The 23638-nt window shown below is 43.9% G+C and overlaps 1 protein-coding gene across 1 annotated transcript in view; it reads right to left on the reverse strand.

Annotated features, from left to right (window-relative positions):
• Positions 1–23638, reverse strand: part of NAV3 (neuron navigator 3) — a 789636-nt gene that overhangs the window by 392818 nt on the left and 373180 nt on the right. The window lies entirely within an intron of this gene.

The following is a 23638-nucleotide window of genomic DNA, read 5'->3' on the forward strand; positions in this document are numbered from 1 at the left end:
GCTCACGAATATTCGCATTGCGAATATTCGTTACGAATATGGCATATTCGAATATTCGCGAATAACTCAAATTTCGCGGCCAATATTCGCTATTCCGAATATTCATATTTTTTAAATTTTATTTTTAAAACAGATCACATCCTAGTGATCTCCATCGACGTCTAAAAGCATTGCTGGTATGATTAGAGACCCTGGGCCGAGTAGCTAAGCTGAGGCGATCCTTTTATGTTGCTGAATATTCACAATCGCGAATATTCGATTTCCGAATATTCGCAAATACTTTCTCCGCCCTTCTTTTACATCAGAGCCAATCAGAGTTCTCCTACCACAGTTGTCATAGGAGAGAGTGGAGTGTTTCTGTGCGTTTTTCCAGTGTATCACATCTTCAAAGAATTTTCCATCTTTTGTCCCGTGTCATCATCATTTGCATTTCACCTCTTTAATGAGAATAATAACTGTTTAACATAAAGACATTTAAGAGATGTCAACGTAAACGGTTTACTTGTATTTTCCAAATCTATGGTTATTCAATATTTATTAAACTAATCAATATACAAATTGGTCAAAGTAAACCCTCAAATCTATATAATAATGTATTTATTTTATTAATACCTTGTTAGTTGCAGGGTCCATTACGTAAAACCACACTTTTTCCAAAGGGCAGGTGAAATTTTATGTTTCAAAATTTCGCAATCAATTTCGCATTCGCATTAGCGAAATTTCGCAATCGGTTTCGCATTAGCGAAATTTCGAGAATTTTTTTTTTGATAAAATATCACGAATATTCGATTTTAGCGAATATTTCACGAATATTCGGCTATATATTCGTGATATATTGCGAAATCGAATATGGCGTATTCCGCTCAACACTAATGATTACAGTCTTTTAATAACGTAACACTGTTGTTTTTAAACCTCCCATGGAAGGAATAGTGGGATGCCAATCATGCTGCCAAGGACAACCATACATAATCCAATTTTTGCAAAAAAAAGTGATACAGCACTTGCAGAAATCTGGCAAAACATTGGGGTTGATTTACTAAAATTGGGGAATGCAAAATCTGGTGGTAGCCAATCAGCTACTAACGTCAACTTGTTCAATTAAGCTTTGACCAAAAAACCTGGAATAGATTTCTAGACAGACATGCAAACAAAGTCAGAGCTCACACAGTCAAGGGCAGACATGCATACAAAGTCAGGGCACACACATTATGGGCAGACATACACACACACTATACCAGTGTTACCAACCGTCAATATTTTTACTGGCAGCCAGTAAACAAAGTTTGTTTCCTGCCAGTAAATGCCAGTGACAGCAAAAGGTGGCCAGTAAAAAATATGGCTGTGACTGTGCACGTGTAGTTCTGGTACAGAGTCAGTGGAGACCATCCGAGTGCATGCTACAGCCTGTCATGAGATGTCATGGGTCAGAGGAGCCGAGCGGCTGGAGCCTTGTGTGCGGGTCAGTGGAATGGGAGCAAGGCAAGCCGGGAGCGGACTGTCAGTGCTGTTTGGACTGGAGTGGACTGAAGGAACCAGCTTGCGTGGAGAGAGACTATCATTGTGCCTAAGGAGGGGATGTGTGGTGTCAGTGAGGTGTCATCATCATCTGTGCTGCTGCACACTGCTGTCAGTGTCCCTGTGGGAGTCAGTTTCATGTATGTGTGCCTGCCCATTCTAATATCTTGCCCTCCTGTCCCTGAGCTACTTACTTGCTATATTGAAAATAAAATAAGAAATATGTTTTTTGCCTTATAATCTACCTTAAATGAGAAGTACAACCAAAGCTCGTTTGGCTGTACTTCTCCAACAGACTGAAGCCCATTGCCGACTGGTGTCACAGAGTCGGTCCAGGCTGGGGAAAGTTTATGGCAATATGATCGGGATCCGCCCACAACCCTGGACCGGCACCTGGATCAGCCTCATTGACAGCATGAGCTCGCCGCTAACATCCCCTCCACATCCCAGCAAGCAGGGGGGGGGGGGGGCAGAGATGCTGCTTCCACCTAGATAAGTATGATTCTTAAAAAAATAAAATAAAAAAATCCAGAACTATTTGCATGTTGCACTTGTCTGTAGTCTAAATACTGAAATTTGCACTTAAAACTGTAAATATTTTACCTTTGGAAGTGTCAGTAAAAACTTGGCTGTGCCAGTAAATTTTGAATGCTGTGTCAGTAAATTTCATTCTGGTAGGTTGCACTATACACACAGGATAGACATAAAGCCATACATAGTCAGACCACACTCCACCCTTTGCTACTAAAATGAAATACACTTGAAGAACAACAGTTTTGTACAAGTTTTAGAAAAAGAGATTTTTAATACAGCTTACCTGTAAAATCTTTTTCTTGGAGTACATCACGGGACACAGAGCGGCATTCATTACTATATGGGTTATATGGAGTACCTTCAGGTGATGGACACTGGCAATCTCAAACAGGAAATGCCCCTCCCTATATAACCCCCTCCCATAGGAGGAGTACCTCAGTTTTGTAGCAAGCAGTATGCCTCCCAAAATGGTCCCCAAAAGAGGGGTGGGAGCTCTGTGTCCCGTGATGTACTCCAAGAAAAAGATTTTACAGGTAAGCTGTATTAAAAATCTCTTTTTCTTTATCGTTACATCACGGGACACAGAGCGGCATTCATTACTATATGGGATGTCCCAAAGCAATGCTTACAATGAGGGGAGGGAGAACATCTCCAAAGACAAAAGGATTTAATTTAGAGATATACTCAAATCATAATAAATCCAACTTAGTTGAGAAAAATAATTTTAAATTTTAAATTTAACTCAAAAAAAGGGGAGCCCCCCGGAATCCGAGGGTCTCAAACTGCAGCCTGCAGCACTGCCTGCCCAAAGGCTGTATCAGTATTCCTTCTTACGTCCAACTGGTAGAATTTTGTAAACGTGTGGACAGAAGACCAGGTTGCCGCCTTGCAAACTTGAGCCATAGAGATCTGGTGATGTGCTGCCCAGGAGGCGCCCATGGCCCTAGTAGAATGAGCCCTTAATGATACTGGAGGAGGCAACCCTTTCAAGCCGTAGGCCTGAGTGATTAACTGCTTAATCCACCTAGAGATGGTGGACTTTGCAGCTGCCTGCCCCTTCTTGGGCCCATCCGGTAAAATGAACAACACATCCGTTTTCCGGATCTTCTCTGTAGCTTTAAGATAGGCCTTCATGGCCCTGACAATATCCAAGGTATGCAGCAACCCTTCCTTTCTGGAAGTGGGTTTAGGGAAGAAGGATGGTAATACCAAATCCTGGTTTAGATGAAAACTGGATATAACCTTCGGTAGGAAGGAAGGATGAGGGCGGAGAACGACCTTGTCCTTATGAAAAATAAGATATGGTTCCTTACAGGATAAGGCCGCCAGTTCCGATACTCTTCTTGCGGAAACTATGGCGACCAAAAATACTAACTTGCTTGTCAGTAAAACCAAAGGAATTTCAGCCAACGGCTCAAACGGTTGTTTCTGTAAACTTGACAGAACAAGATTTAAATCCCACGGACAAAGCGGGGATTTAACTGGAGGTTTAATACGTAAGACCCCTTGAAGGAAGGTCTTAACCAGCGAGTGGGTGGCCAGCGGCCGCTGAAACCACACTGACAGAGCTGAAATCTGTCCCTTGATTGTGCTTAATGCCAATCCCTTATCCACTCCTAGCTGGAGAAAACTTAAAACTCTATCGATGGTAAACTTGCGAGAAAGCCATAGCTTGGACTCACACCAGCTTACATAGGCCTTCCAGACCCTGTAATAAATCACCCTAGAGACTGGTTTCCTGGCTCTGATTAGGGTAGAGATTACTTTCTGAGACAGACCTCTACCCCTGAGAATCAGGGATTCAGCTTCCAGGCCGTCAAATTTAGATGCCGTAAGGCAGGGTGGAGGATCGGACCTTGCGATAGCAGGTCTGGCCGTAGAGGAAGAGTCCAAGGGTCTCCCACTACCATCTTTAGGATGAGTGAGTACCATGCCCTTCTGGGCCATGCTGGAGCTACCAGGATGACTGGTATGTGCTCCACCCTGATCCTGCGCAGCAGGCGGGGTAGTAACTGGAACGGGGGAAAAGCATAAAGAAGTTTGAACTGATGCCAAGGGCAAACCAGCGCATCGGTTCTGCAGGCCATCGGATCCCTTGAGCGGGATATGAACCTGTCTAGCTTCTTGTTGAGTCTCGATGCCATGACATCCACGTCCGGCACTCCCCATCTTTGGCAGAGTGCTTGAAATATTTGTGGATGCAGAGACCATTCCCCCGGCAATAGAGTCTGGCGGCTTAAGAAGTCCGCCTGAAAGTTGTCCACTCCTGGAATAAATATTGCCGATATGCAGGGCACATGAGCCTCTGCCCATAGGAGAATCAAGCTCACCTCTCTCTGAGCGGCTTGACTCCTGGTTCCCCCTTGGTGATTTATGTATGCCACGGCCGTGGCATTGTCTGATTGAATTCTCACCGGGAACCCCTGCAATTTTGACGTCCAAGCCCTGAGGGCTAGTCGAGCAGCTCTGAGCTCCAAGATGTTGATGGGCAACTGCCTCTCTGGCTTTGCCCAAGTACCTTGGCGAATGCAACCATCCAAAATTGCTCCCCAGCCCGTCAGGCTGGCGTCTGTGGTCACTATCTTCCAGGCCACTGGGCTGAAAGATTTCCCCTTCAGTAGATTCTGAGGATCTAACCACCAACACAGACTTTGTCGGACTCTTGATGAGAGCGGCAACGGGATATCCAAGGCCTGTGGCCTTCTGCTCCATGCTGACAGGATGGCTGCCTGCAGGATGCGAGTGTGGCTCTGGGCGTATGGTACCGCCTCGAATGTGGCCACCATCTTGCCTAGTAACCTCATACATAGGCGAATAGTCGGTTCTTTCTTGCTTAGAACCAGTAGGATTAATTCCCTGATGGCTTTGACCTTCATCAGAGGTAGAAACACCCTTTGTTGTTCTGTGTCTAATCTCATGCCGAGATATTCCAACTGCCTTGTGGGCTGGAATGCGGACTTTTCTCGATTTAGGACCCAGCCGAACCTCTCGAGGTATTGGACCGTGAGGGCCACTGCTCGCTCCAAGCCGGGAGACGAGTGATCTATGACTAGGAGGTCGTCCAGGTATGCTAGGATCGTGACCCCTTGGATCCTTAGTTTGGCTAGGATTGGAGCTAGGACCTTCGTGAACACCCGGGGGGCCGTAGCCAACCCGAAGGGAAGCGCCACGAATTGGAAATGACGCGAAGCCACCATGAAGCGTAGATATCTTTGATGTGGCTGATAAATTGGAACATGAAGGTAGGCATCCTTTATGTCTATGGACGCCATGAAGTCGTCCTTTTGGAGTGTGGCAGCTGCTGACCGCACGGATTCCATCCGAAATGAACGGACCTTTAGGTATGCATTTACCATCTTTAGGTCCAAAATTGGCCTGACATCTCCATTGGACTTTGGGATGATGAATAGGTTGGAGTAGAAACCCAGCCCCTGTTCCAGGACTGGTACCTCTACTATTACTTCCTGGGAAAGTAGATGATTTAATGCCGACATTAATGCGGCTCCCTTCTCCGGATCGTTTGGAATCCTCGACTCCTGGAAATGAGGAGGAGGAAACCTTAGGAAATCTAATTTGTAGCCCGTGACCACGGAAGACCGTACCCACTTGTCGGGAATGCTGGCTTCCCAAACCTCTGAAAAGAGTCGCAGCCTTCCCCCCACCTTCGTGGGTGGGGGCGTCCCTTCATAAGGTCGGCTTGGGGGCTGGTTTTGCTGGTTTGCGAAACCACTGCTTTCTGCCTCTAGCAGCCTGTCCCTGCGACTTGCTGTTGAAGCCGAAGATTGCTTTCGCAGGAGGCCGTCGATACTGTTTGGCATTAGAGGGCCCCTGACCAGGGGAGTACTGTCGTTTAAACGCAGGCCCCTGAAGCTTCTTTTTAGTTGGCAAAAGAGTACTTTTGCCGTTTGAAATGGTCTGAATGTATTTATCTAAGTCTTCTCCGAAGAGTCGTCCTCCATGGAAGGGGAACCCTACCAGGAGCTTCTTGCATGGGGGCTTGGCCTCCCAGCTTTTTAACCATAAGAGTCTTCTCATATGGATAAGGGATAACGATAAACGTGACGCTTGCTGGATAGAATCCTTAATCGCGTCTACCGTAAAGCATATGGCCCTAGGGACATCCGAAAACTCTTCTGCCTGCTGGGCAGGAATAAGTTTAAGCATCTGCTTAATTTGATCCGATAATGCTTGAGCAACCCCAATCGCAGCCACAGCTGGCTGCACTACTGCCCCTGCAGTAGTGAAGGAGTTCTTAAGTAGTGCTTCCAAGCGTTTATCAACCGGATCCTTGAACACCTGTATTTTTTCTACAGGGCATGTTAACGATTTGTTAACACATGAGATGGCTGCGTCCACTGCAGGAGTAGCCCATCTCTTGGAAAATTTATCTTCCATAGGATATAGGACAGAGAATCTTTTAGGTGGTAAAAAGATTTTATCTGGCTTGCTCCAGTCTTGGAACAAAACTCCCTCTAGCAGAGGATGGATCGGAAACACTGCATTGCTTTGAGGCGCCCTTAGTGAGCCCAAAGCTGAAACCGTCGATACTTGGAGATCTGGTACTGGCAAGTTAAATGCACTATGGACCAAGTCCGTTAAGGCTTGGATCCACCAGCTCTCCCCTTGGGAGACTGCTCCAGACTCCTCTGTATCCGGGTCTTCGATCCCCGAACCTACTTGGTCCTTGTCCAAGAGGTCGTCCAATTCCCCTGAGGAAAGGACCTCCTCTTCTGAGGGTCCACGCTCGGGCGACGGAGATCTAATCCGCTTACTGCCCCGCATAGCTGTGGCTATCATTTTTCCCATTCTTTTCTCCATCTCTCTTAAAGAGGTGAGTAATACCTCGTCCGTGACCATCTTAGGGTTGGACTGACCCGCGCCAGCTCCAGCCCCAGATCCCGATGGCCCCAAGGCTCCCTCTGGGGAAAGCAGCGGCATAACTTTGTCCGAGACCTCAGACTCTCTGGGGGAATCCCCACCTCTTGTACCCTCTGACCCGGATGCCATGGTACAATACCGAGGTACACCTGCTAGCTTATTGGTACTTGGAACTATAAATAGTTAATTGCCCAAACACCTGTTTGGGGGATAAAAAATGCCTCCTCTCCCCTTGATGAATTTTTTTTTTTTTTTTTTTTTAATTCTTTTTTCTTCTTTTTTTTTTTCAAATCCAGGAGAGAAAAAACATTCTGTCCCCCTTAGTAGTATTGCCAAGAAAAAACTATTGAGATGGAAAAGAACAGCCTATTTCTAGGCTTGAAAACAGTCTTCTGAAGACTGTAATATCTTTTCTGGCCACTGTGTGTCCTCGGCGCCCCGTGCTGCCGCTCTGGTCTTTTCCTCCTCAGTTCCAATCTTAGAATGAGCTGCTGGAACGAAAAAGGAAGGGCCGCCCCTTCCTTAAGCAACTGACCCGCCCTTCCCCCCTCAGCTTAACGGCGCGAATTGCGCCTATAACACGGGGACGCGCGCGCGCCCGCCGACAGGGGGGGGGGGTTGGGGGGAAGGGAGCCTCTCCACGAGGAGGTCAGCGTCTTGCCTGCTTTGCAGGCTCTGAGGAGGAAGAACCGATGGAGCATCGCCTGGAGGCTTGCAGGTAAGCACAGCTCTCTGAACACACATACACACATACACACAGGCCCCACTCAATGCTTTTCCAACACTACCAGGGAGGTCACTTCTTATGGGGAATAATACACAGAGCCATCCTATCATTAAGATATGTGACTAGTTTGCCAGATGCAGCGCATAACTTTAGGCATGTCCCCTGTGACCCCCCAGAAAAAACCTGCTAAGAACCAAGTTCCGCAAGTTTTCCCCTCACTTACCTGCTCCATGCCGCAGGACTTTGCCAAGCAAGAGGCCCAATCTTCCCCCATCTCCGTGGGGCTGTCTAGACCTTCAGGCCCTGGGTTCCTATGAAGGATCCACTGTCCTGGGCCCATATAGCACCCTGGCAACAGAAACATTAGGCCCCCAAAGGTTTCTAAGTTCTGGGCCCAGGGTCCAGCTCTCTAAAAAGAAAAGCATTATGGGCTATACCCCAAGGGTTTGGGGTCCGGTTACTGACCACTTTAGCACTGAGGCCTTTGGACAGAACCGGTTAGCTCACCTAATCCCAAGGATGCGGAGGCAAGCTAAACCATGACCAACACCTAAGACACTGGCGTAAAAACTGAGGTACTCCTCCTATGGGAGGCGGGTTATATAGGGAGGGGCATTTCCTGTTTGAGATTGCCAGTGTCCATCACCTGAAGGTACTCCATATAACCCATATAGTAATGAATGCCGCTCTGTGTCCCGTGATGTAACGATAAAGAAATATAAGGTGTTCAGCCTATACCGAATAGAAATTATTTTAACCACTTGCCGACCAACGTACACACTTTTATGTTGGCAGAATGGCAGGGACAGGCAAATGGGCGTACAGGTACGTCCCTTTAAATTTGCCTCGGTGTGGTCACGCACCATCAGTGGCACGCATACACGCTACCAAAAGCTCAGTGACTGTGTCTGCAGGACCCGTGGACTCGATGTCCGCCGGTGTCCCATGATCGTGTCACGGAGCTGCAGAATGGGGGGATGCCCGTGTAAACAAGGCATCTCATCGGGAGCAGTGATCAGTGTTGTGTCACAGTAAGCCCAGCCCCAAACAGTTAGAATCACTCCCTAGGACACACTTAACCCCTTCCTAGCCCCCTAGTGGTTAACCCCTTCCCTGCCAGTGTCACCCAGTAATCAGTGCATTTTTATAGCACTGATCGCTGTATAAATGACAATGGTCCCAAAATAGCCTCAAAAGTGTCCGATGTGTCCGCCATAATGTCGCAGTCACGATAAAAAAATGCTGATCACCGCCATTACTAGTAAAAATAAATATTAATAAAAATGCCATAAAACTATCCCCAATTTGTAGACACTATAACTTTTGCGCAAACCAATCAATAAACGCTTATTGCGATTTTTTTTACCAAAGATATGTAGAAGAAGAATACATATCGGCCTAAACTGAGGTAAAAAAATGTTTTTTAATATTTTTTTTCAAAATTGTCACTCTATTTTTGTTTATGGCGCAAAAAATAAAAAACACATAAGTGATCAAATACCACCAAAAGAAAGCTCTATTTGTGGGGGGGGGGGGGGAAAGGACATTCATTTTGTTTGGGAACCACGTATATGTGTGGGAGTTCTGCTTTCTGCACAATGTGTGGCGGGGGCTGCTTTCTGAACAATGTGTGGCGGGGCTGCTTTCTGAACAATGTATGGCGGGGCTGCTTTCTGGACAATGTGTGGGGGGGCTGCTTTCTGGACAATGTGTGGGGGGGTTGCTTTCTGGACAATGTGTGGGGGCGCTGCATTCAGGACAATGTGTGGGGGTGCTACATTCAGGACAATGTGTGGGGGTGCTACATTCATTGGGCAGCCAAATCCTCCGGGGCTGAAGAGGGAAAATCACAGAATATCCCTCAGTTTTAGTTAGTGTAACGCTTACATGAACACCAATTTGTATACATTTTTTGGGTGCTATATGCTTATCAGACATTTTATTCGGCTTTGAATGGCTGCTGAGGAAGAATGAACTTGCCACAGGGAAAGTCTGTTGTTTTCAGGCAGTCTGCATAGACTGACAGATTCACAGAGAGGGAGAGAGAGAGACCAGTAAAGCACTACTATGTAAGATCATATACTGTGTATTTACACTTCAGACATAAAAGGAAGGCTTTAAAACATTAACACCCACTGACAGGATTACGTACATTAAGTTGATCACTTTCACATTCAGTATATCTTTAGAAATACTTTAGAAAGCCCATAAATTCCCTTTAACTTTTGGCATTAAACAAGCCTCTACAGAATTTCTCTGTGCAAGCAGTTAAAACCCATAGCCAAAGGAAAGAAAACCTAGTATATAATCAATTTACCAGAGTAATGGAATTCCTTAATCATTCTGACACAAAAGATCTGGCTTTCTCTGCTATACATTTATTACAAATTACATTTCTTAGGGGCATCAAAATGAGTATTTTTCCTTTTCTTTGTCAGTAAAATGTTTTTATCACCAGTTCATAATGTCTCCATTAGAAAAAGTCAATTAGTCTGTGTTCATTAATAAAAATGACATAAATTATAGGCCCTGCCTTATGATATACCAGTGGCTAAATCCTGGGTAATGTTTTTTAGTAGACGTGATGGCACTGGTGGAAATGCTGACACTTCTGGCACCATTGCCCGAGATGGTGATCCAAGGAGGCTATAGGATCATTGATGTTATGGTCATATGACTTTAGCGGATGGTGTTACGTGACTGAGTGAATCAGCAGAGGCCATGAAGAAGTGATTTATGGTTAGTTCCCTTGGTAAGAGCATAGTTTTTGTGTTCAATACTTAAAAGGAGACATACATTTTAACCTTCAGTGATACGGTATGTAAATTATACATTATTAGTATCAATAGTACTTACTGGTAGCAGTATAAAAATAGTAATTATAACAATGTAGGGGTTAGTGTTATAGTTAGGTTTATGGTTTGGGTAAAATGTTTTCTTTTTATAACAGGCAAGATCCTATACCTTTAAAAGGTTAACAAAGGGCCAGTTTATTGCCCTTTAGACTTTAGGAGGGCTGGATTGTGGCCAGTGGGGGCAGAAAATGTACCAGGCCCAGCATCAGTGGGAATAAATATGGCCTCAAGGTTGGAGGTCAGAAGGAGGAGTAGTACCCCTATTAGTAGATGTTAGTATCTCATCATTGATATCAGTGGAAGAAATAGTGCCCCCTTTTTTTGTTTCAGTGGGAGGAGTAGTGCCCCAAGAGCTGGATAAAAGCTAGCAAAAGGGCCACATCTGGCCCTTGGGCCGCAGTTTGGAGACCCCTGGTCTAGGCCCTTAGTTCTGTACCACCATCACAAAGTTTATCAGCAAATTTGATTTTCAGGTATCTTGGTGTGAACCAGTATGTGATTTTAATATTGTTTGTGTTTAATAATGAAGTGTTTAAGGGGTTGTAAAAGGTTTGTGTTTTTTTACCTTAATGCATCCTATCCTTAAAAACACCTGTCAATCACGGGTCCCCCCAGCCCCCCCCGTTTTACTTGCTCGGCTCGTCCCCAGCATCCTCTTCTCTTCTCCACGGAGTTTCGCGTTGATTGAATAGATAAATAGATAGCAGCACAGCCATTGGCTCCCGCTGCTGTCAATCAAATCCAATGAAGCGGCCACGGGGAGTGGGACCTCTATGGTCCCATGGTCTATGGACGTCAAGTGTATGACACGGGAGCGCGCCCGCAAGGTAACCCCCTCGGGAGAGAGTTTCCCAGAGGGGGTTAGCTATTGCAGGGAGGAGCCGCGAGAGCCGCCATGGGACCCCAGAGCAGGAGGATCAGGGCCTCTCTGTGCAAAACTAACTGCACAGTGGAGGTATGACAACCTTTAGTACCACTATAAAGTGTTCTATATCTTTTAAGCTCTGAGTTTATAAAAAAAAAATGGCATATGGACAAGTATTGATAGTCATCTTCTCTCATTATCTGGGTGGTATTGTTAACATCCCCTAACTCTATCACACATACAAAACTAGACATGAATCCTTCTTTGACAGTTTAAACTGATAAAGGCTTCCTGTGGTAAATGCAGTTCAAGAACTGTGATAAAAATTGGATCCGGAAGCTGAGATGTAAAGTAATCTTCATTACTGGAACATAACTTAAAGGGTCACTAAAGGAATTTATTTTTTTATCTAAATAGCTTCCTTTACCTTACTGCAGTACTGGTTTCATGTCCTCATTGTTCGTTTTTGCTTTGAAGTTGCTGTAATTCGGCTGTGATCTCCACACTTCCTGCTTGTCTGGCTCCTTATAACCATCATACTGGGAGCTTTCTCACGGTGGTCTAAGCTGTCATTACTGTGTGTCTAAAACTTCCCAGAACCAATCAGATTTATTTTAAAAACAAATCACTGCCCTGGATATGTTTGTTTTTGTTCTGTGTGTCTCTTTACTTCACATAAACATGAAGCCAGTTTAAAAGTGAAAGTGAAACTAGAGGCACATTATATGATTGATTTGTATCTACTTGTAATCATTTTTAAAAGGAATCCGTTAACTTTTATGTCTCTATACCCTGTAAACAGTCATTTCAGCAAAAAAAAATGTTTTCCTTTAGTGACCCTTTAACTCATGTCATTATTCATCTCAGATGCAAGCCTTATGCCGCATACACACGATCACACAAATGTTGTTTTTCAAAAATGTCATTTAAAATGATCGGGTATGGGCTTCACATCGTTTTCCAGGTTCTGAAAAACGACAAAAAAAAAATTTGAACATGCTGCATTTTTTAATGTTGTTTTAAACGATGTCGTTTTTCGGGTTCTAAAAAATTATTGTGTGTGGGCTAAAACAACGCAAAAAACCTGCGCATGCTCAGAAGCAAGTTATGAGATGGGAGCGCTCGTTATTGTAAAACTACTGCTCATAATGGAGTAAGCACATTCATTACGCTGTAACAGACAAAAAAGCGCAAATCGTCTTTTACTGACACAGAATCAGCTAAAGCAGCCCAAAGGCGATTGGAACTTTACCTTTATAGTGCCGTCGTACGTGTTGTACGTCACCGTGCTTTGCTAGATAATTTTTTAAAAACGATGGTGTGTAGGCAACATCGTTTTAATGATGAAGTTGGGAAAACATTGTTTTTTCGACATGTGAAAAATGATCGTGTGTACGCGGCATTAGGATTTTGTAGTCTTTTTTTTAACTCTGTTGTTTGCCAGTCACAAGGGTACATACTGTATAATGTTATTAGCATTACTCTTTTGTTTAAAACACCCCACCTTTTCATTTATATAAACTGGGGAGAATTAAGTATTAAATACAGTTGCTTTCTCCCTGTAACTTGTGACCAAATTCCCAATCATCATTTTTGGGGCCAATATGTTCTCACCTAGATTTTTTCTATTAATACTGTAAATTTGAAAAAAACTTTGTGTCTCATAATCTATTTTAACTGCACTAATCATGCTTTTGTGTTTCCTACTATATTCTTTTTTCATTTTGGAATGTCGATGGTGACCCTGGAATGGTGAGGACTACCCGGGTTAACTTTTTTTTTAATTTGTTGCCCAGTGGAATGCACCAACATATGTTGTCCAATAGGTCCTCAAAGCACTTCCACTTTTCTTCATTGTTCCTTGTTGCAAAAGTTTGATCTCAATTAGTATCACGTAACATGCAGCACAGCTTAGTAAAATTGGGTCTTTTGAAACCAAGTGTACTTATCCTGCCCATCTCATTTTCCAATAATTTACAGAAAATGTAATTACTCGGTTATCACTGTTGCCTAAATTATCCATTACTTCCACATCTGCAATCAGCTCTGATTTTTTTGTAATTAGTAGGTCCAGCAGAGCATTATTTCTAGTTGGGGTTACCACACTCACTTTAAACGCCTTCAAGAAGTAAATGTTGCTGTAAGCCCCACACCTCAGGACTTATTTCTTTATTGAAGACCTCCATTAGCTCTTCCAAATCATATCCGAAAACACAGTATATGCTCCATTAGGAGGAGGATTTTGGTTAAACTTTTTTAAAAGAGGACTGGACAGAAATCATCATCCCTATTGTACTGTTATTTGCCACTCTGACTGTTCTGTCTCAAGGACATATAGCTAAACCTTTTTGTTCCATAAACTTCAGATACCATATTTCTTTGATCTCAGTTTTATTAGAACAAGCAAAGCAAAACTACAATATAACAGAAATAGACCTCAAAAAGTACAATATTGCATACATTACAGCATACATTACAGAAACTACATGTCTTGCTTCCTACAGTATCTTCTCAAGAATGGTGGCTGCTTCACTACCTGTGAATATTCTACCCAGAATATACCTGCTTACTAACAACTTCCTTGATTACACATACGGTAAATCAAACAAAACAACTGCAGCAATACCAAAAAAGAACGCTAGATGGAGCCTGCACTCCACATATGATTGTCTTATGTAAATTACAAACCTTACATGTAATTTTAACAACACAGATACAAATAATCAGCATAGACATCTGGTGGACAGAACACTGACCCCCCATAGCAGTGTCCTCTGCCACCCCCCCCCCCCCCAAAACCAGTGTTTTCTTGCCCCCATAGAAGTTCCCACCCCCACCTGCTTCCTCTATCCCCCTATAGCAGTGTCCTCCGATAACCCCCACAGTAGTGTCCTATGCCTATACCTTAGAATGCTTAGAAACCCGCACATGCTCAAAATAAAGTATGAGACGGGAGCGCACCTTCGATAAAAGTAGCGTTCGTAATGGAGATAGCACATTTGTCACGCTGTAAAAAACTGAAAAGCGCGAATCGTCTCTTACCAAACTTTTACTTAACATGCAGTAACATGAGATTAGCAAAAGCAGTCCCAAGGGTTGTGCCAGTGGAATCGAACTTCCCCTTTATAGTGCCGTCATACGTGTTGTACGTCACCGCGTTTGAGAACGACGAGATTTTGTCTTGACCGTGTGTACGCAAAGAAAGCTTGTCAAGATTCTCGACAAGCCTGACAAGAAACTCGTAGAGGAAAACGATGTTTCATTTACGACGAGTTCCTTGGTCGTGTGTACGAGGCCTGAGTCAGTAGGGTTTAATAGGTCAGTAGAGATTTGTGCTGGGGGTAAGAAAATTTGTGTAGGAAGGAATGATTTGAGAGGATTTAAACTGGAAGGAGGAGGTGGAAGAGGATTTGTGCTAAGAAGGGTGATATATGCTGGAAGGGGAGATGGGGGAGAATTTGTGCTGGGAGGGAGAGGATTTGTCCTGAGAGGGGAGATTCATGCAGGGAGGGGGAGATGGGGGGGGAGTATTTGTGCTGAGAGGGAATATTTATGCTGGGAGGGGAAGATGGGGGAGGATTTGTGCGGAGGGAGAATTTGTGATAAGAGGAGTGAATTATGCTGGGAGGGGGAGATGGGTGAGGATTTGTGCTGGGAAAGAGGAGGCGAAGGCAAGGGTTTGTTCTGAGGGGGGATTTGTACTGGAAGGGGTTATATAAGGGTGAGGATTTTTGCTGGTAGGGGTTAGATGAAGGGGGGTTTATGCTGAAAGGGGGAATTTTTGCTGAGAGGGGGGACTGGGGGGTAAGAGCATTTGTAAATGGAGGGATTTATGTTGTAAGGGGGATATGGGGGTGAGATGTTTTCCCTGGGCACTGGGTGACCTTGTCCAGGCATTGGCACACTCTAAAAAAATTGCAAGGATGGAGCTGTGAAAAGAGAAAGTTGGGTGCCAACATGAGGACTGGATTGGAAGCTGCTCCAGCCTGTACTTACTCTGTGGTGACTGTGGTGACCAAGAACAGCAGACTTGTGAGTACCTGGTGGCCCTACTGAGTGGAGTGTCACACACATACGTGTTTCTTTGGTAAGAGAGCTTCTTCCAGCTAGCCCAGTGGGAGTACCTGGGTCCTGGCCCTGCTGAATGGAGTGGCGCACATGCTTCTTTAGTAGAGTAGTTGCATAGAGTGGCAACGGGAGTATCTGGGTCCTGGTCCTAGTCCTGCTGATTAGAGTTACTCAGCAGGACAAGGGCCCAGGTACTCCCACTGCCACTCTATACACCTGGGCTGGGGGGGGTCTAACTTACTAAAGAAGCATGTGCGCTCCTCCGCTCAGCAGGGTCAGGACCCAGGTACTCCTTTAACATTACCACATTCTGAACTATGCAAGTCACCTCAGACTCTATTTAACCACACCTATTTAAGACACGCCCAATATTTAGTGTGACTTAAACCACCCCCACTTTTTTACATATGCCACGGTTTTTCCTTTCATAATGCAAAGGGGGGCCCACTTTGGATCTTGCACATGGGCCTACTGATTTCATGATACCCCCGAGGATCAAGCCCAACCCCTGAAAAAACAACCCCACACCATAATCCCCCCTCCACCAAATGATTCGGACCAGTGCAAAAAGCAAGGTCCATAAAGACATAACCTAAATAAATGGCCCTGACCTCAACGCGATACAACACTTTTTGGATGAATTATAGCAGAGACTTTGAGCCGAGCCTTCTTGTCCACATCAGTGCCTGACCTCACAAATGCGGTTCTGGAAGAATGGTCAAACATTACCATAGACACACTCCTAAACCTCGTGGACAGCCTTCTCAGGAGAGCTGAAGCTGTTATAGCTGCAAAGAGTGGGCCAATTCAATATTGAACCCTACGGACTAAGACTGGGATGCCATTAAAGTTCATGTGCGTGTAAACGCACGCGTACCAATATAGTGTGTGTATATATATATATATATATATATATATATATATATATATATATATATATATTTTTTTTTTTTTTTTTTTATTAACAGAGGATCTGAAGACTTTTCTGTTGTATAGCAATGCAAGAGCTGCAATCACATTGTCTGATCCTGCATTAAAGTTTATATAGCCAAAACATGTCTGGTGGCAACTATACAATTTTGGATTTCCCATCACATCTCGTCTCAGAACAGAGTGTGTAATAGTCTACCAAGCAGGGAAACAGACTGTAATAAAAACTTTACAAGGTTCTAATCATGTACTACTCTGTACAAAACTTGTGCAAATAAATAGGATATGTTTATTCAAAGATCACAGCTTCGTTCATTTCCCTAAGAAACAGCACTTTGCCAATATGTACCTGACCATTCCTTACAGGTGTATGTGCTTTAACCGCTTGTCAACCAGCTGCCATCATTATACTGCGGCAGGTCTGCTCAATCCCGTGAATTGTCGTAGCTGTTCATTGGTCCCTTTAACAGCTATAGGAGGCACACCCGTGCTCTACTGCACGGCGGGGGATCTAATGCGCGTGGCCGGCGGCCGCGATTGCTCCTCAGAGAGCCAGAACGGGGATCTGTCAAAGTAAACAAACAAATTTCCATTCTGTCAGGGGAGTAGAGTGATTTCTGTTCCTAGTGATTAGGAACAGCGATCTCTTCTCCCAGTCAGTCCACTCCCAGTTAGAAACACTCATAGGAAACACATTTAACCTCTCGATCTCCCCCTAGTGTTAACCCCTTCCCTGCTACTGTCATTTGTACAGTAATCAGTGCATTTTTATAGCATGGATACATATTACTGGTCCCAAAAAAAAGTGTCAAAAGTGTCCGATCTGTCCACTGCAATGTTGCAGTCCTCCTCCTAAAAAAAAAAAAAAAAAATCGCCTCCATTATTAGTAAAAAAAAAAGACGTCAATTTTGTTTGGGTACAGCATCGCACAGCCGCGCAATTGTCAGTTAAAGCGACACCGTGCCGTATCGCAAAAAATGGCCTGGTTATTAAGGCACTATGTCCTGTAGCTGTCTCCTGCTCCGTTCTTCTGTTATCAGCCTGGTAACTCCTAACAAGTTCTCCATCACATATGATTAAAGCAGCCAAAGTTTTGTGTTGGGGAGGATGCTATAAATAGATTAGCAGCGTGCTGAATAGGGTGACCACATTTCCAAACTGCCATTCAGGGACATCCCCCACGCACGCCCTCGCCCTCCGCGCACGACCTCGCGCCAGCTCAAAAAAAGATAATGTTTGACAATTTTTGGAAAAACAAAAGCAAACAGTGGTCAACAGTTTAGACAGGTGGTATACATTTTTTACATATATATTTTTTATTGCCCCCCACTTGTCAGCCTAATGTTTTATTGCCCCCACTTGTCAACTTCATTTTTTTGCCCCCCACTTGTCAGCCTAATTTTTTATTGCCCCCCATTTGTCAGCCTCGTTTTTTATTGTCCCCACTTGCCAGCCTAATTTTGTATTGCCCCCCACTTGCCAGCTTCATTTTAAATTGCCCCCCACTTGTCACCTTCATTTTAAATTGCCCCCCACTTGCCAGCTTCACTTTTTATTGCACCCCACTTGCCAGCTTCACCTTTTATTGCCCCCAACTTGACAGCCTAATTTTTTATTGCCCCCCCCCCCACTTGTCAGCTTAATTTTTTATTGCCCCACTTTTTCAGCCACATTTATTACTGTACTGTCCCCAGCCCCAGTGCCCCGACTTGTCACCTGACCTTCTCCAATCAGGTTCCATTTGCTCACCTTCTAATCTGGACTGGTCTGGTGTGGTGGGTGGTTGAGCACCAGACTTTGTTCCCTGGTCCAGGCTGGGGGGGCCTCAGACAGTCGGGCCTCGGGCGGGAGGCGGAGAAGTCGGCAATGCGCTGTGAGAGTCCAGGTAGTTGAAGTGAGAAAATATACCGCTCTGTAAACTGCTGATCCCTTGGCTTTACTTCCGTCCCACTGAACCAAAAGGGTGTTGGTTGTGCACAGGTGCATTAGATAGAAAAGGTCCTGGACCGCCGCACTCCTTGAAACACCTTTTCTATCTAATGCGCTGTGAGAGTCGGGACGGGCAGCTGAGCCAGCACTGCAGAATTCCGTCGCCCGCTGGGAGGTCACTGAAGCCGGAGAAGGAGAGGAGGTGAGTGGACTCTGAGCACAGGGCAGCACTGGGTAAAGGCATATAATGGTATATAAAGCTGAAGACAGCAGATATACATGTAAAACGTATGTAGGGAGATTTGTTTCATCTCTGTGTATCATCTGAGGCTGCTCACTTCACTGAGTATATTTGAGAGTTTACATCCTCTTTAGGTTAAAAACTGTAGAAAGACAGCTCTCACTTACATTTGCAAAACTATCAAAGCTGGTTGTCTAGGATTGGATAGCTGGATTTGTGATAACGTTAATCTTTTAAACATTAAAGGGTCACTAAAGGAATTTTTTTTTTTTTGCTAAATAGCTTCCTTTACCTTGCTGCAGTCCTGGTTTCATGTCCTCATTGTTCGTTTTTGCTTTCATGTTGCTGTAAATCTCTCTCTGTTCTGGACACTTCCTGGTTACCTTTTTCCTGATGACCACAGTACTGGGAGATTTCTCACGGTGGTCACTAATCAAGGAGCTGTGTGTAAAACGAAACTGGATTGGTGCTGAGGAGTTTTAGACAAAGTATCACTGCTCTCTATTGGCTGACTGCCCTCTAGTGGCTCTCTGTACATCAGAGAACCAGCAAACAACAGCAAAAACGAAACTACACTGCAGGCACATTATATGATTGTTTTTTTATCTATTTTTAATCATTTTTAAAAGGAATCAGTTAACTATTATGTCTCTATGTCCTGTAAACAGTCATTTCAGCTAAAAAAATGTTTTCCTTTAGTGACCCTTTAAGCTCTTTGGTCATGCTATATCCATTTTGTACAACCAAAGGAAAAGACTTCCTGGTTATCGAAAGTTTTACCCTTGTGGTTTGTTAAAGTGTGGATACAAGCTGTTATTAAAATTACATTTCAGTTATAAAATAGATTTTAGCTTTCTAAGAAAAATGTGTATTCTAGCTGAACTGTAAAGCAATCCAAAACACACAGTAGGAAAATCATTTGTATTTAGGCATAAAAATCCAGTTTCATTTTCCCATTTTTCTACTTTAGATGATATTCCGTATAAAACGCTGAGCAGAATGACTTAGGGATATTTTGTCTTTAAACATAAATAATTGTGGCCTGTGGGTAGCATTTGCTAAGTGTTAAAAGGACAACCTGCACTGACGGAAAGATGTTAATAGGCCTCTATAAAGTCCCTGGTATAGTCTTAGTGGCAAATGAATGCTTTCATCTTACAATGGAAACCATTGCTTAGCAGACCTCTGGCTCAAACCTGTATTTGGGTCAGTAAAAAAGGATTTTAATGTCTCAGCTGAACTGGCATTTTCTGCTGGACTGAAATAAAAAACAAACTATTCCATAAGGTTTCCATTGGCTCAAGGAGAGTGTAACATCTGGAGGAATCATGAGGAGCAGGTTTTTGGCCTGGGCTGGCAGCATACAGAGCTCAGGGAACAAAGCCTGACTTTGATGTCACTCGGCATATATGTATGGCATCACTAATAATAATAACATAAAATCAATGAACTTTATAAACAAGGGAAAGAGGAATGGATGTGGGGTATTTGTCCAGAATCGTTAATAAACTGCAAGATGTTAATCAAATCTGCTTCGTACATTCAGTCTCACAAACAGATGTTTTTCCACAAAATATGAAAAGCTTGTGGGCCCTAAGCATTTTGTCACCTAACACCATCTTCATGAGAAAAATCACATCACAGCTGGTAATTACAAATATCATAAGGTTCCGTGCAGATAATAATTATACGTTAGTATCTGCAAATAAAATGGGAGTCTTAGTGCTCTGTTTATAATGGCCTGTTGGTGTCTGACTTCCAAATCAATTAGATGGAATTTTGGGGTATTTATACTTGTTATAAAAAGATCCTGTCATCTTCAGAAAACTAAAAGTTTATGAGAGGTAGGACGTGAAGGCACCCAGAGGTGCCTGCTTGACCCTTCCTGCCTCATCCACATTGATGTTGGATAGTGAGTCAGCTCAACACAGCGATGGGCCAATAGCAATGTGTAGGCAGCCCAACAGTGATGGGCCAATAGCAATGTGTAGGCAGCCCAACATAGTGATGGACCAATAGCAATGTGTAGGCAGCCCAACATAACAATGGGCCAATAGCAATGTGTAGGCAGCTCAACATAGCGATGGGCCAATAGCAATGTGTAGGCAGCCTAACAGTAATGGGCCAATAGCAATGTGTAGGCAGCCCAACAGTGATGGGCCAATAGCAATGTGTAGGGGGGCAATAGCAATGTGTAGGCAGCCCAACATAACAATGGGCCAATAGCAATATGTAGGCAGCCAAACATAGCGATGGGCCAATAGCATTGTGTAGGCAACAAGGGAACAAAACAGGAAGCGCCACCTAAGTGCAATATGTGTGATGAAATTCAATGGTTTAAAAGGTAATACACTTACAGACAGAAGTAAAAACAGGCTCATCTATGTCATATGGTCCATGGTTCGGTCAGGTCTCGGGTGCATCTCGTTCCACAGGTAGGAAGATGTACAAGAAATGTCTATCCTGTGGCCACCAGGAAAACGGGCAGGTCCAGTGTGGAGTACAGGCGATGACGTCACCGGAAACGGAACTAAGGGAGGCACCGAGAGAGAGGGGAGAGGAGGGACTGGAAACAACAGGCTACGCGCTCAGAGACTTCAGCTCCTTCTACAGGCCTACAGGAGTACTGTTGGCATAGTGCTATTTATGTGCTGCAGCTGCCGATGAAACAGCAGCACATAAATAGCACTATGCCAACAGTACTCCTGTAGGCCTGCAAAAGAAGCTGAAGTCTCCGAGTGCGTAGCCTGTTTCCAGTCACTCCTCGCCCCTCTCTCCCGGTGCCTCTCTTGGTTCCATTTCTGGTGACGTCATTGTCTGCGCTCCACGCTGGGCCTGACCGATTTCCTGGTGGCCACAGGATAGACATTTCTTGTACATCTGCCTACCCGTGGAACGAGATGCACCGAGACCTGACCACACCGTGGACCATAGGACATAGATGACATAGATGAGCCTGTTTTTACGCACAGGCGTGTAAATTTCTGTAAAATAATACAAAAATCGCCATTACTGGTCAGTATTTTACATACGAATATGCGCAAATGCGAGTGTTTATCACAACTCCCCTCTATTATTTGGCATTGTGGGATGTAGAATAATTGTTATGCGTTTATACCATGCTCACATTTTTTTTGGACAGGAACTTTCTGCCAGCAGATCTGAATTTCATCCATCAGTAGCTTGTGTAAGGAGCCAAAATTGACAGAGTCTCACGAAAAGTGACACTATGTCCTGATTGATATATGAATATTTAGAGGAAACTAAAAACTTTATACATGATTTTTGCACATTTTTGTACATTTTATAGCTCATTAAAATATTGATTTTTGAATAAGTTTTTTTTAAGCTGTGGGTCAATCACTGAAAAGATAATTGGCCACACCAGCATGATTCTGTTAATATTTTTGCTTTAATCTGTCAGATTGTTTTGTGAGAAACTGAAAATGCAAACTGGTTTAGTTCCAGTCTACAGTATTTAACAATTTATTAGTTAGCATTCATATAACAAAATAGACACTTGCTGCACAGTTATAATTATTTTTCTTGTATCCTGATGGCTGGTATCCTCCCTTCTCTCTATGCTAGTTCAAACCAGTAACTCTGCCATGTAAATTTGGTTTCTATAATGTTACCTGCTAAGAGTACATACATCTGTAGGGCAAAACATTTCAAAGTAAGATTACGTTACTCCTTATTAAGTTATGGGGGTATGCTTGCTTTATGCTTGCTAATTTGCATGCTTATTTCATTATATTCTGCATGACTATGGGTTTGACTTACTAAAAGGCACATAGGGCCAGATTCAGAGAGAACGGCGTATCTTTAGAGCGGCGTAGCGCATCTGATATGCGCCACGCCGACGTAACATAGAGAGGCTCGTACTGTATTCACAAAGCACTTGCTCCCTTTCTTGCGCCGGCGTAACGTAAAATGGCCGGCGTAAGCCCATCTAATTCAAAGTAGCAAGGCAGTTGGCGTGTAGTATTATAATGAAGCGTGACCCCATGTAAATGCATGGCCGAACGAACAGCGCATGCGTGCGCATGCTCAGAATCACGTCGCAAATACCCCCCAAGATACGTCGGCTCAATGCTTTCGACGTGAACGTAACCTAGGCCAGGCCCATTCACGTATGACTTACGTAAACAACGTAAAATCCGACGGCAGTTCCGACGTCCATACCCTAAACGACTTAGACCAGCTTTTTGGTGGTTTAACTTTACGCCGGAAAAACGCCTTACGTAAACGACGTAGATTACAGCGAAGGGCGCAAGTACATTCGTGAATCAGCATATCTTGCTCATTTACATATTTTACGCGTAAATCAACGGAAGCGCCCCTAGGGCCCAGCATAAATTTGCACCCAAGATACGACGGCGTAGGAGACCTACGTCGGTCGTATCTTGGCAAAATTCAGGCGTATCTCATTTTAAGAATCAGCGCATATATATAAGACGGCGCTCATTTGGACTTACGACGGCGTATCAGTAGATACGTCGGCGTAAATCTTTGTGAATCCGGGCCATAGACTGCAGTTGCACTCATTTTCCCCCCACAGCTTGGTGAATGTCAAAGCTTAATTTTGTAAAGAATACCCAATCAGGTGCAATAAAACATAAATAAAAAAATTGTCTTGCACATGATTAGATGATAGAGAGCAGAGTTTTACCACATTCACTAAGCTCTGGGAGAAAAATTAGTACAACTGAACTTGAAAAAGTGTATTTGCCTTTAGTAAATCAGCCCCTGTGTTTCCGAATTGCAGGCTGTCTACTGCATGTGATCATCAGAAAATGGCACCATAGAAGTCTATGTGGATTGAATGAACAGGAGCAACCATGACAAGATTATGTATTATTCAGGGTTGGGTGTATTTAGAGGGCCTAGGTGGTAAGGATAACCTTACTTTCTTTGAAAGTCCTGTTATGCTTTTACATATGTTGGTAATGTAACATTCAAGAAAAACATGATTGATCAAGTTGACCAATGTTCAAAACCAGGAACGATTGTGAGATAAATAACCACAACTTGGCACTGCACTGGTAAATACTGTAGGTCAGTCATCAATCACAATCGTCCCTTTCTGTAT

This window comes from Rana temporaria, chromosome 3 (assembly GCF_905171775.1).
Source record: "Rana temporaria chromosome 3, aRanTem1.1, whole genome shotgun sequence".
In the NCBI taxonomy this organism is placed as follows: domain Eukaryota; kingdom Metazoa; phylum Chordata; class Amphibia; order Anura; family Ranidae; genus Rana; species Rana temporaria.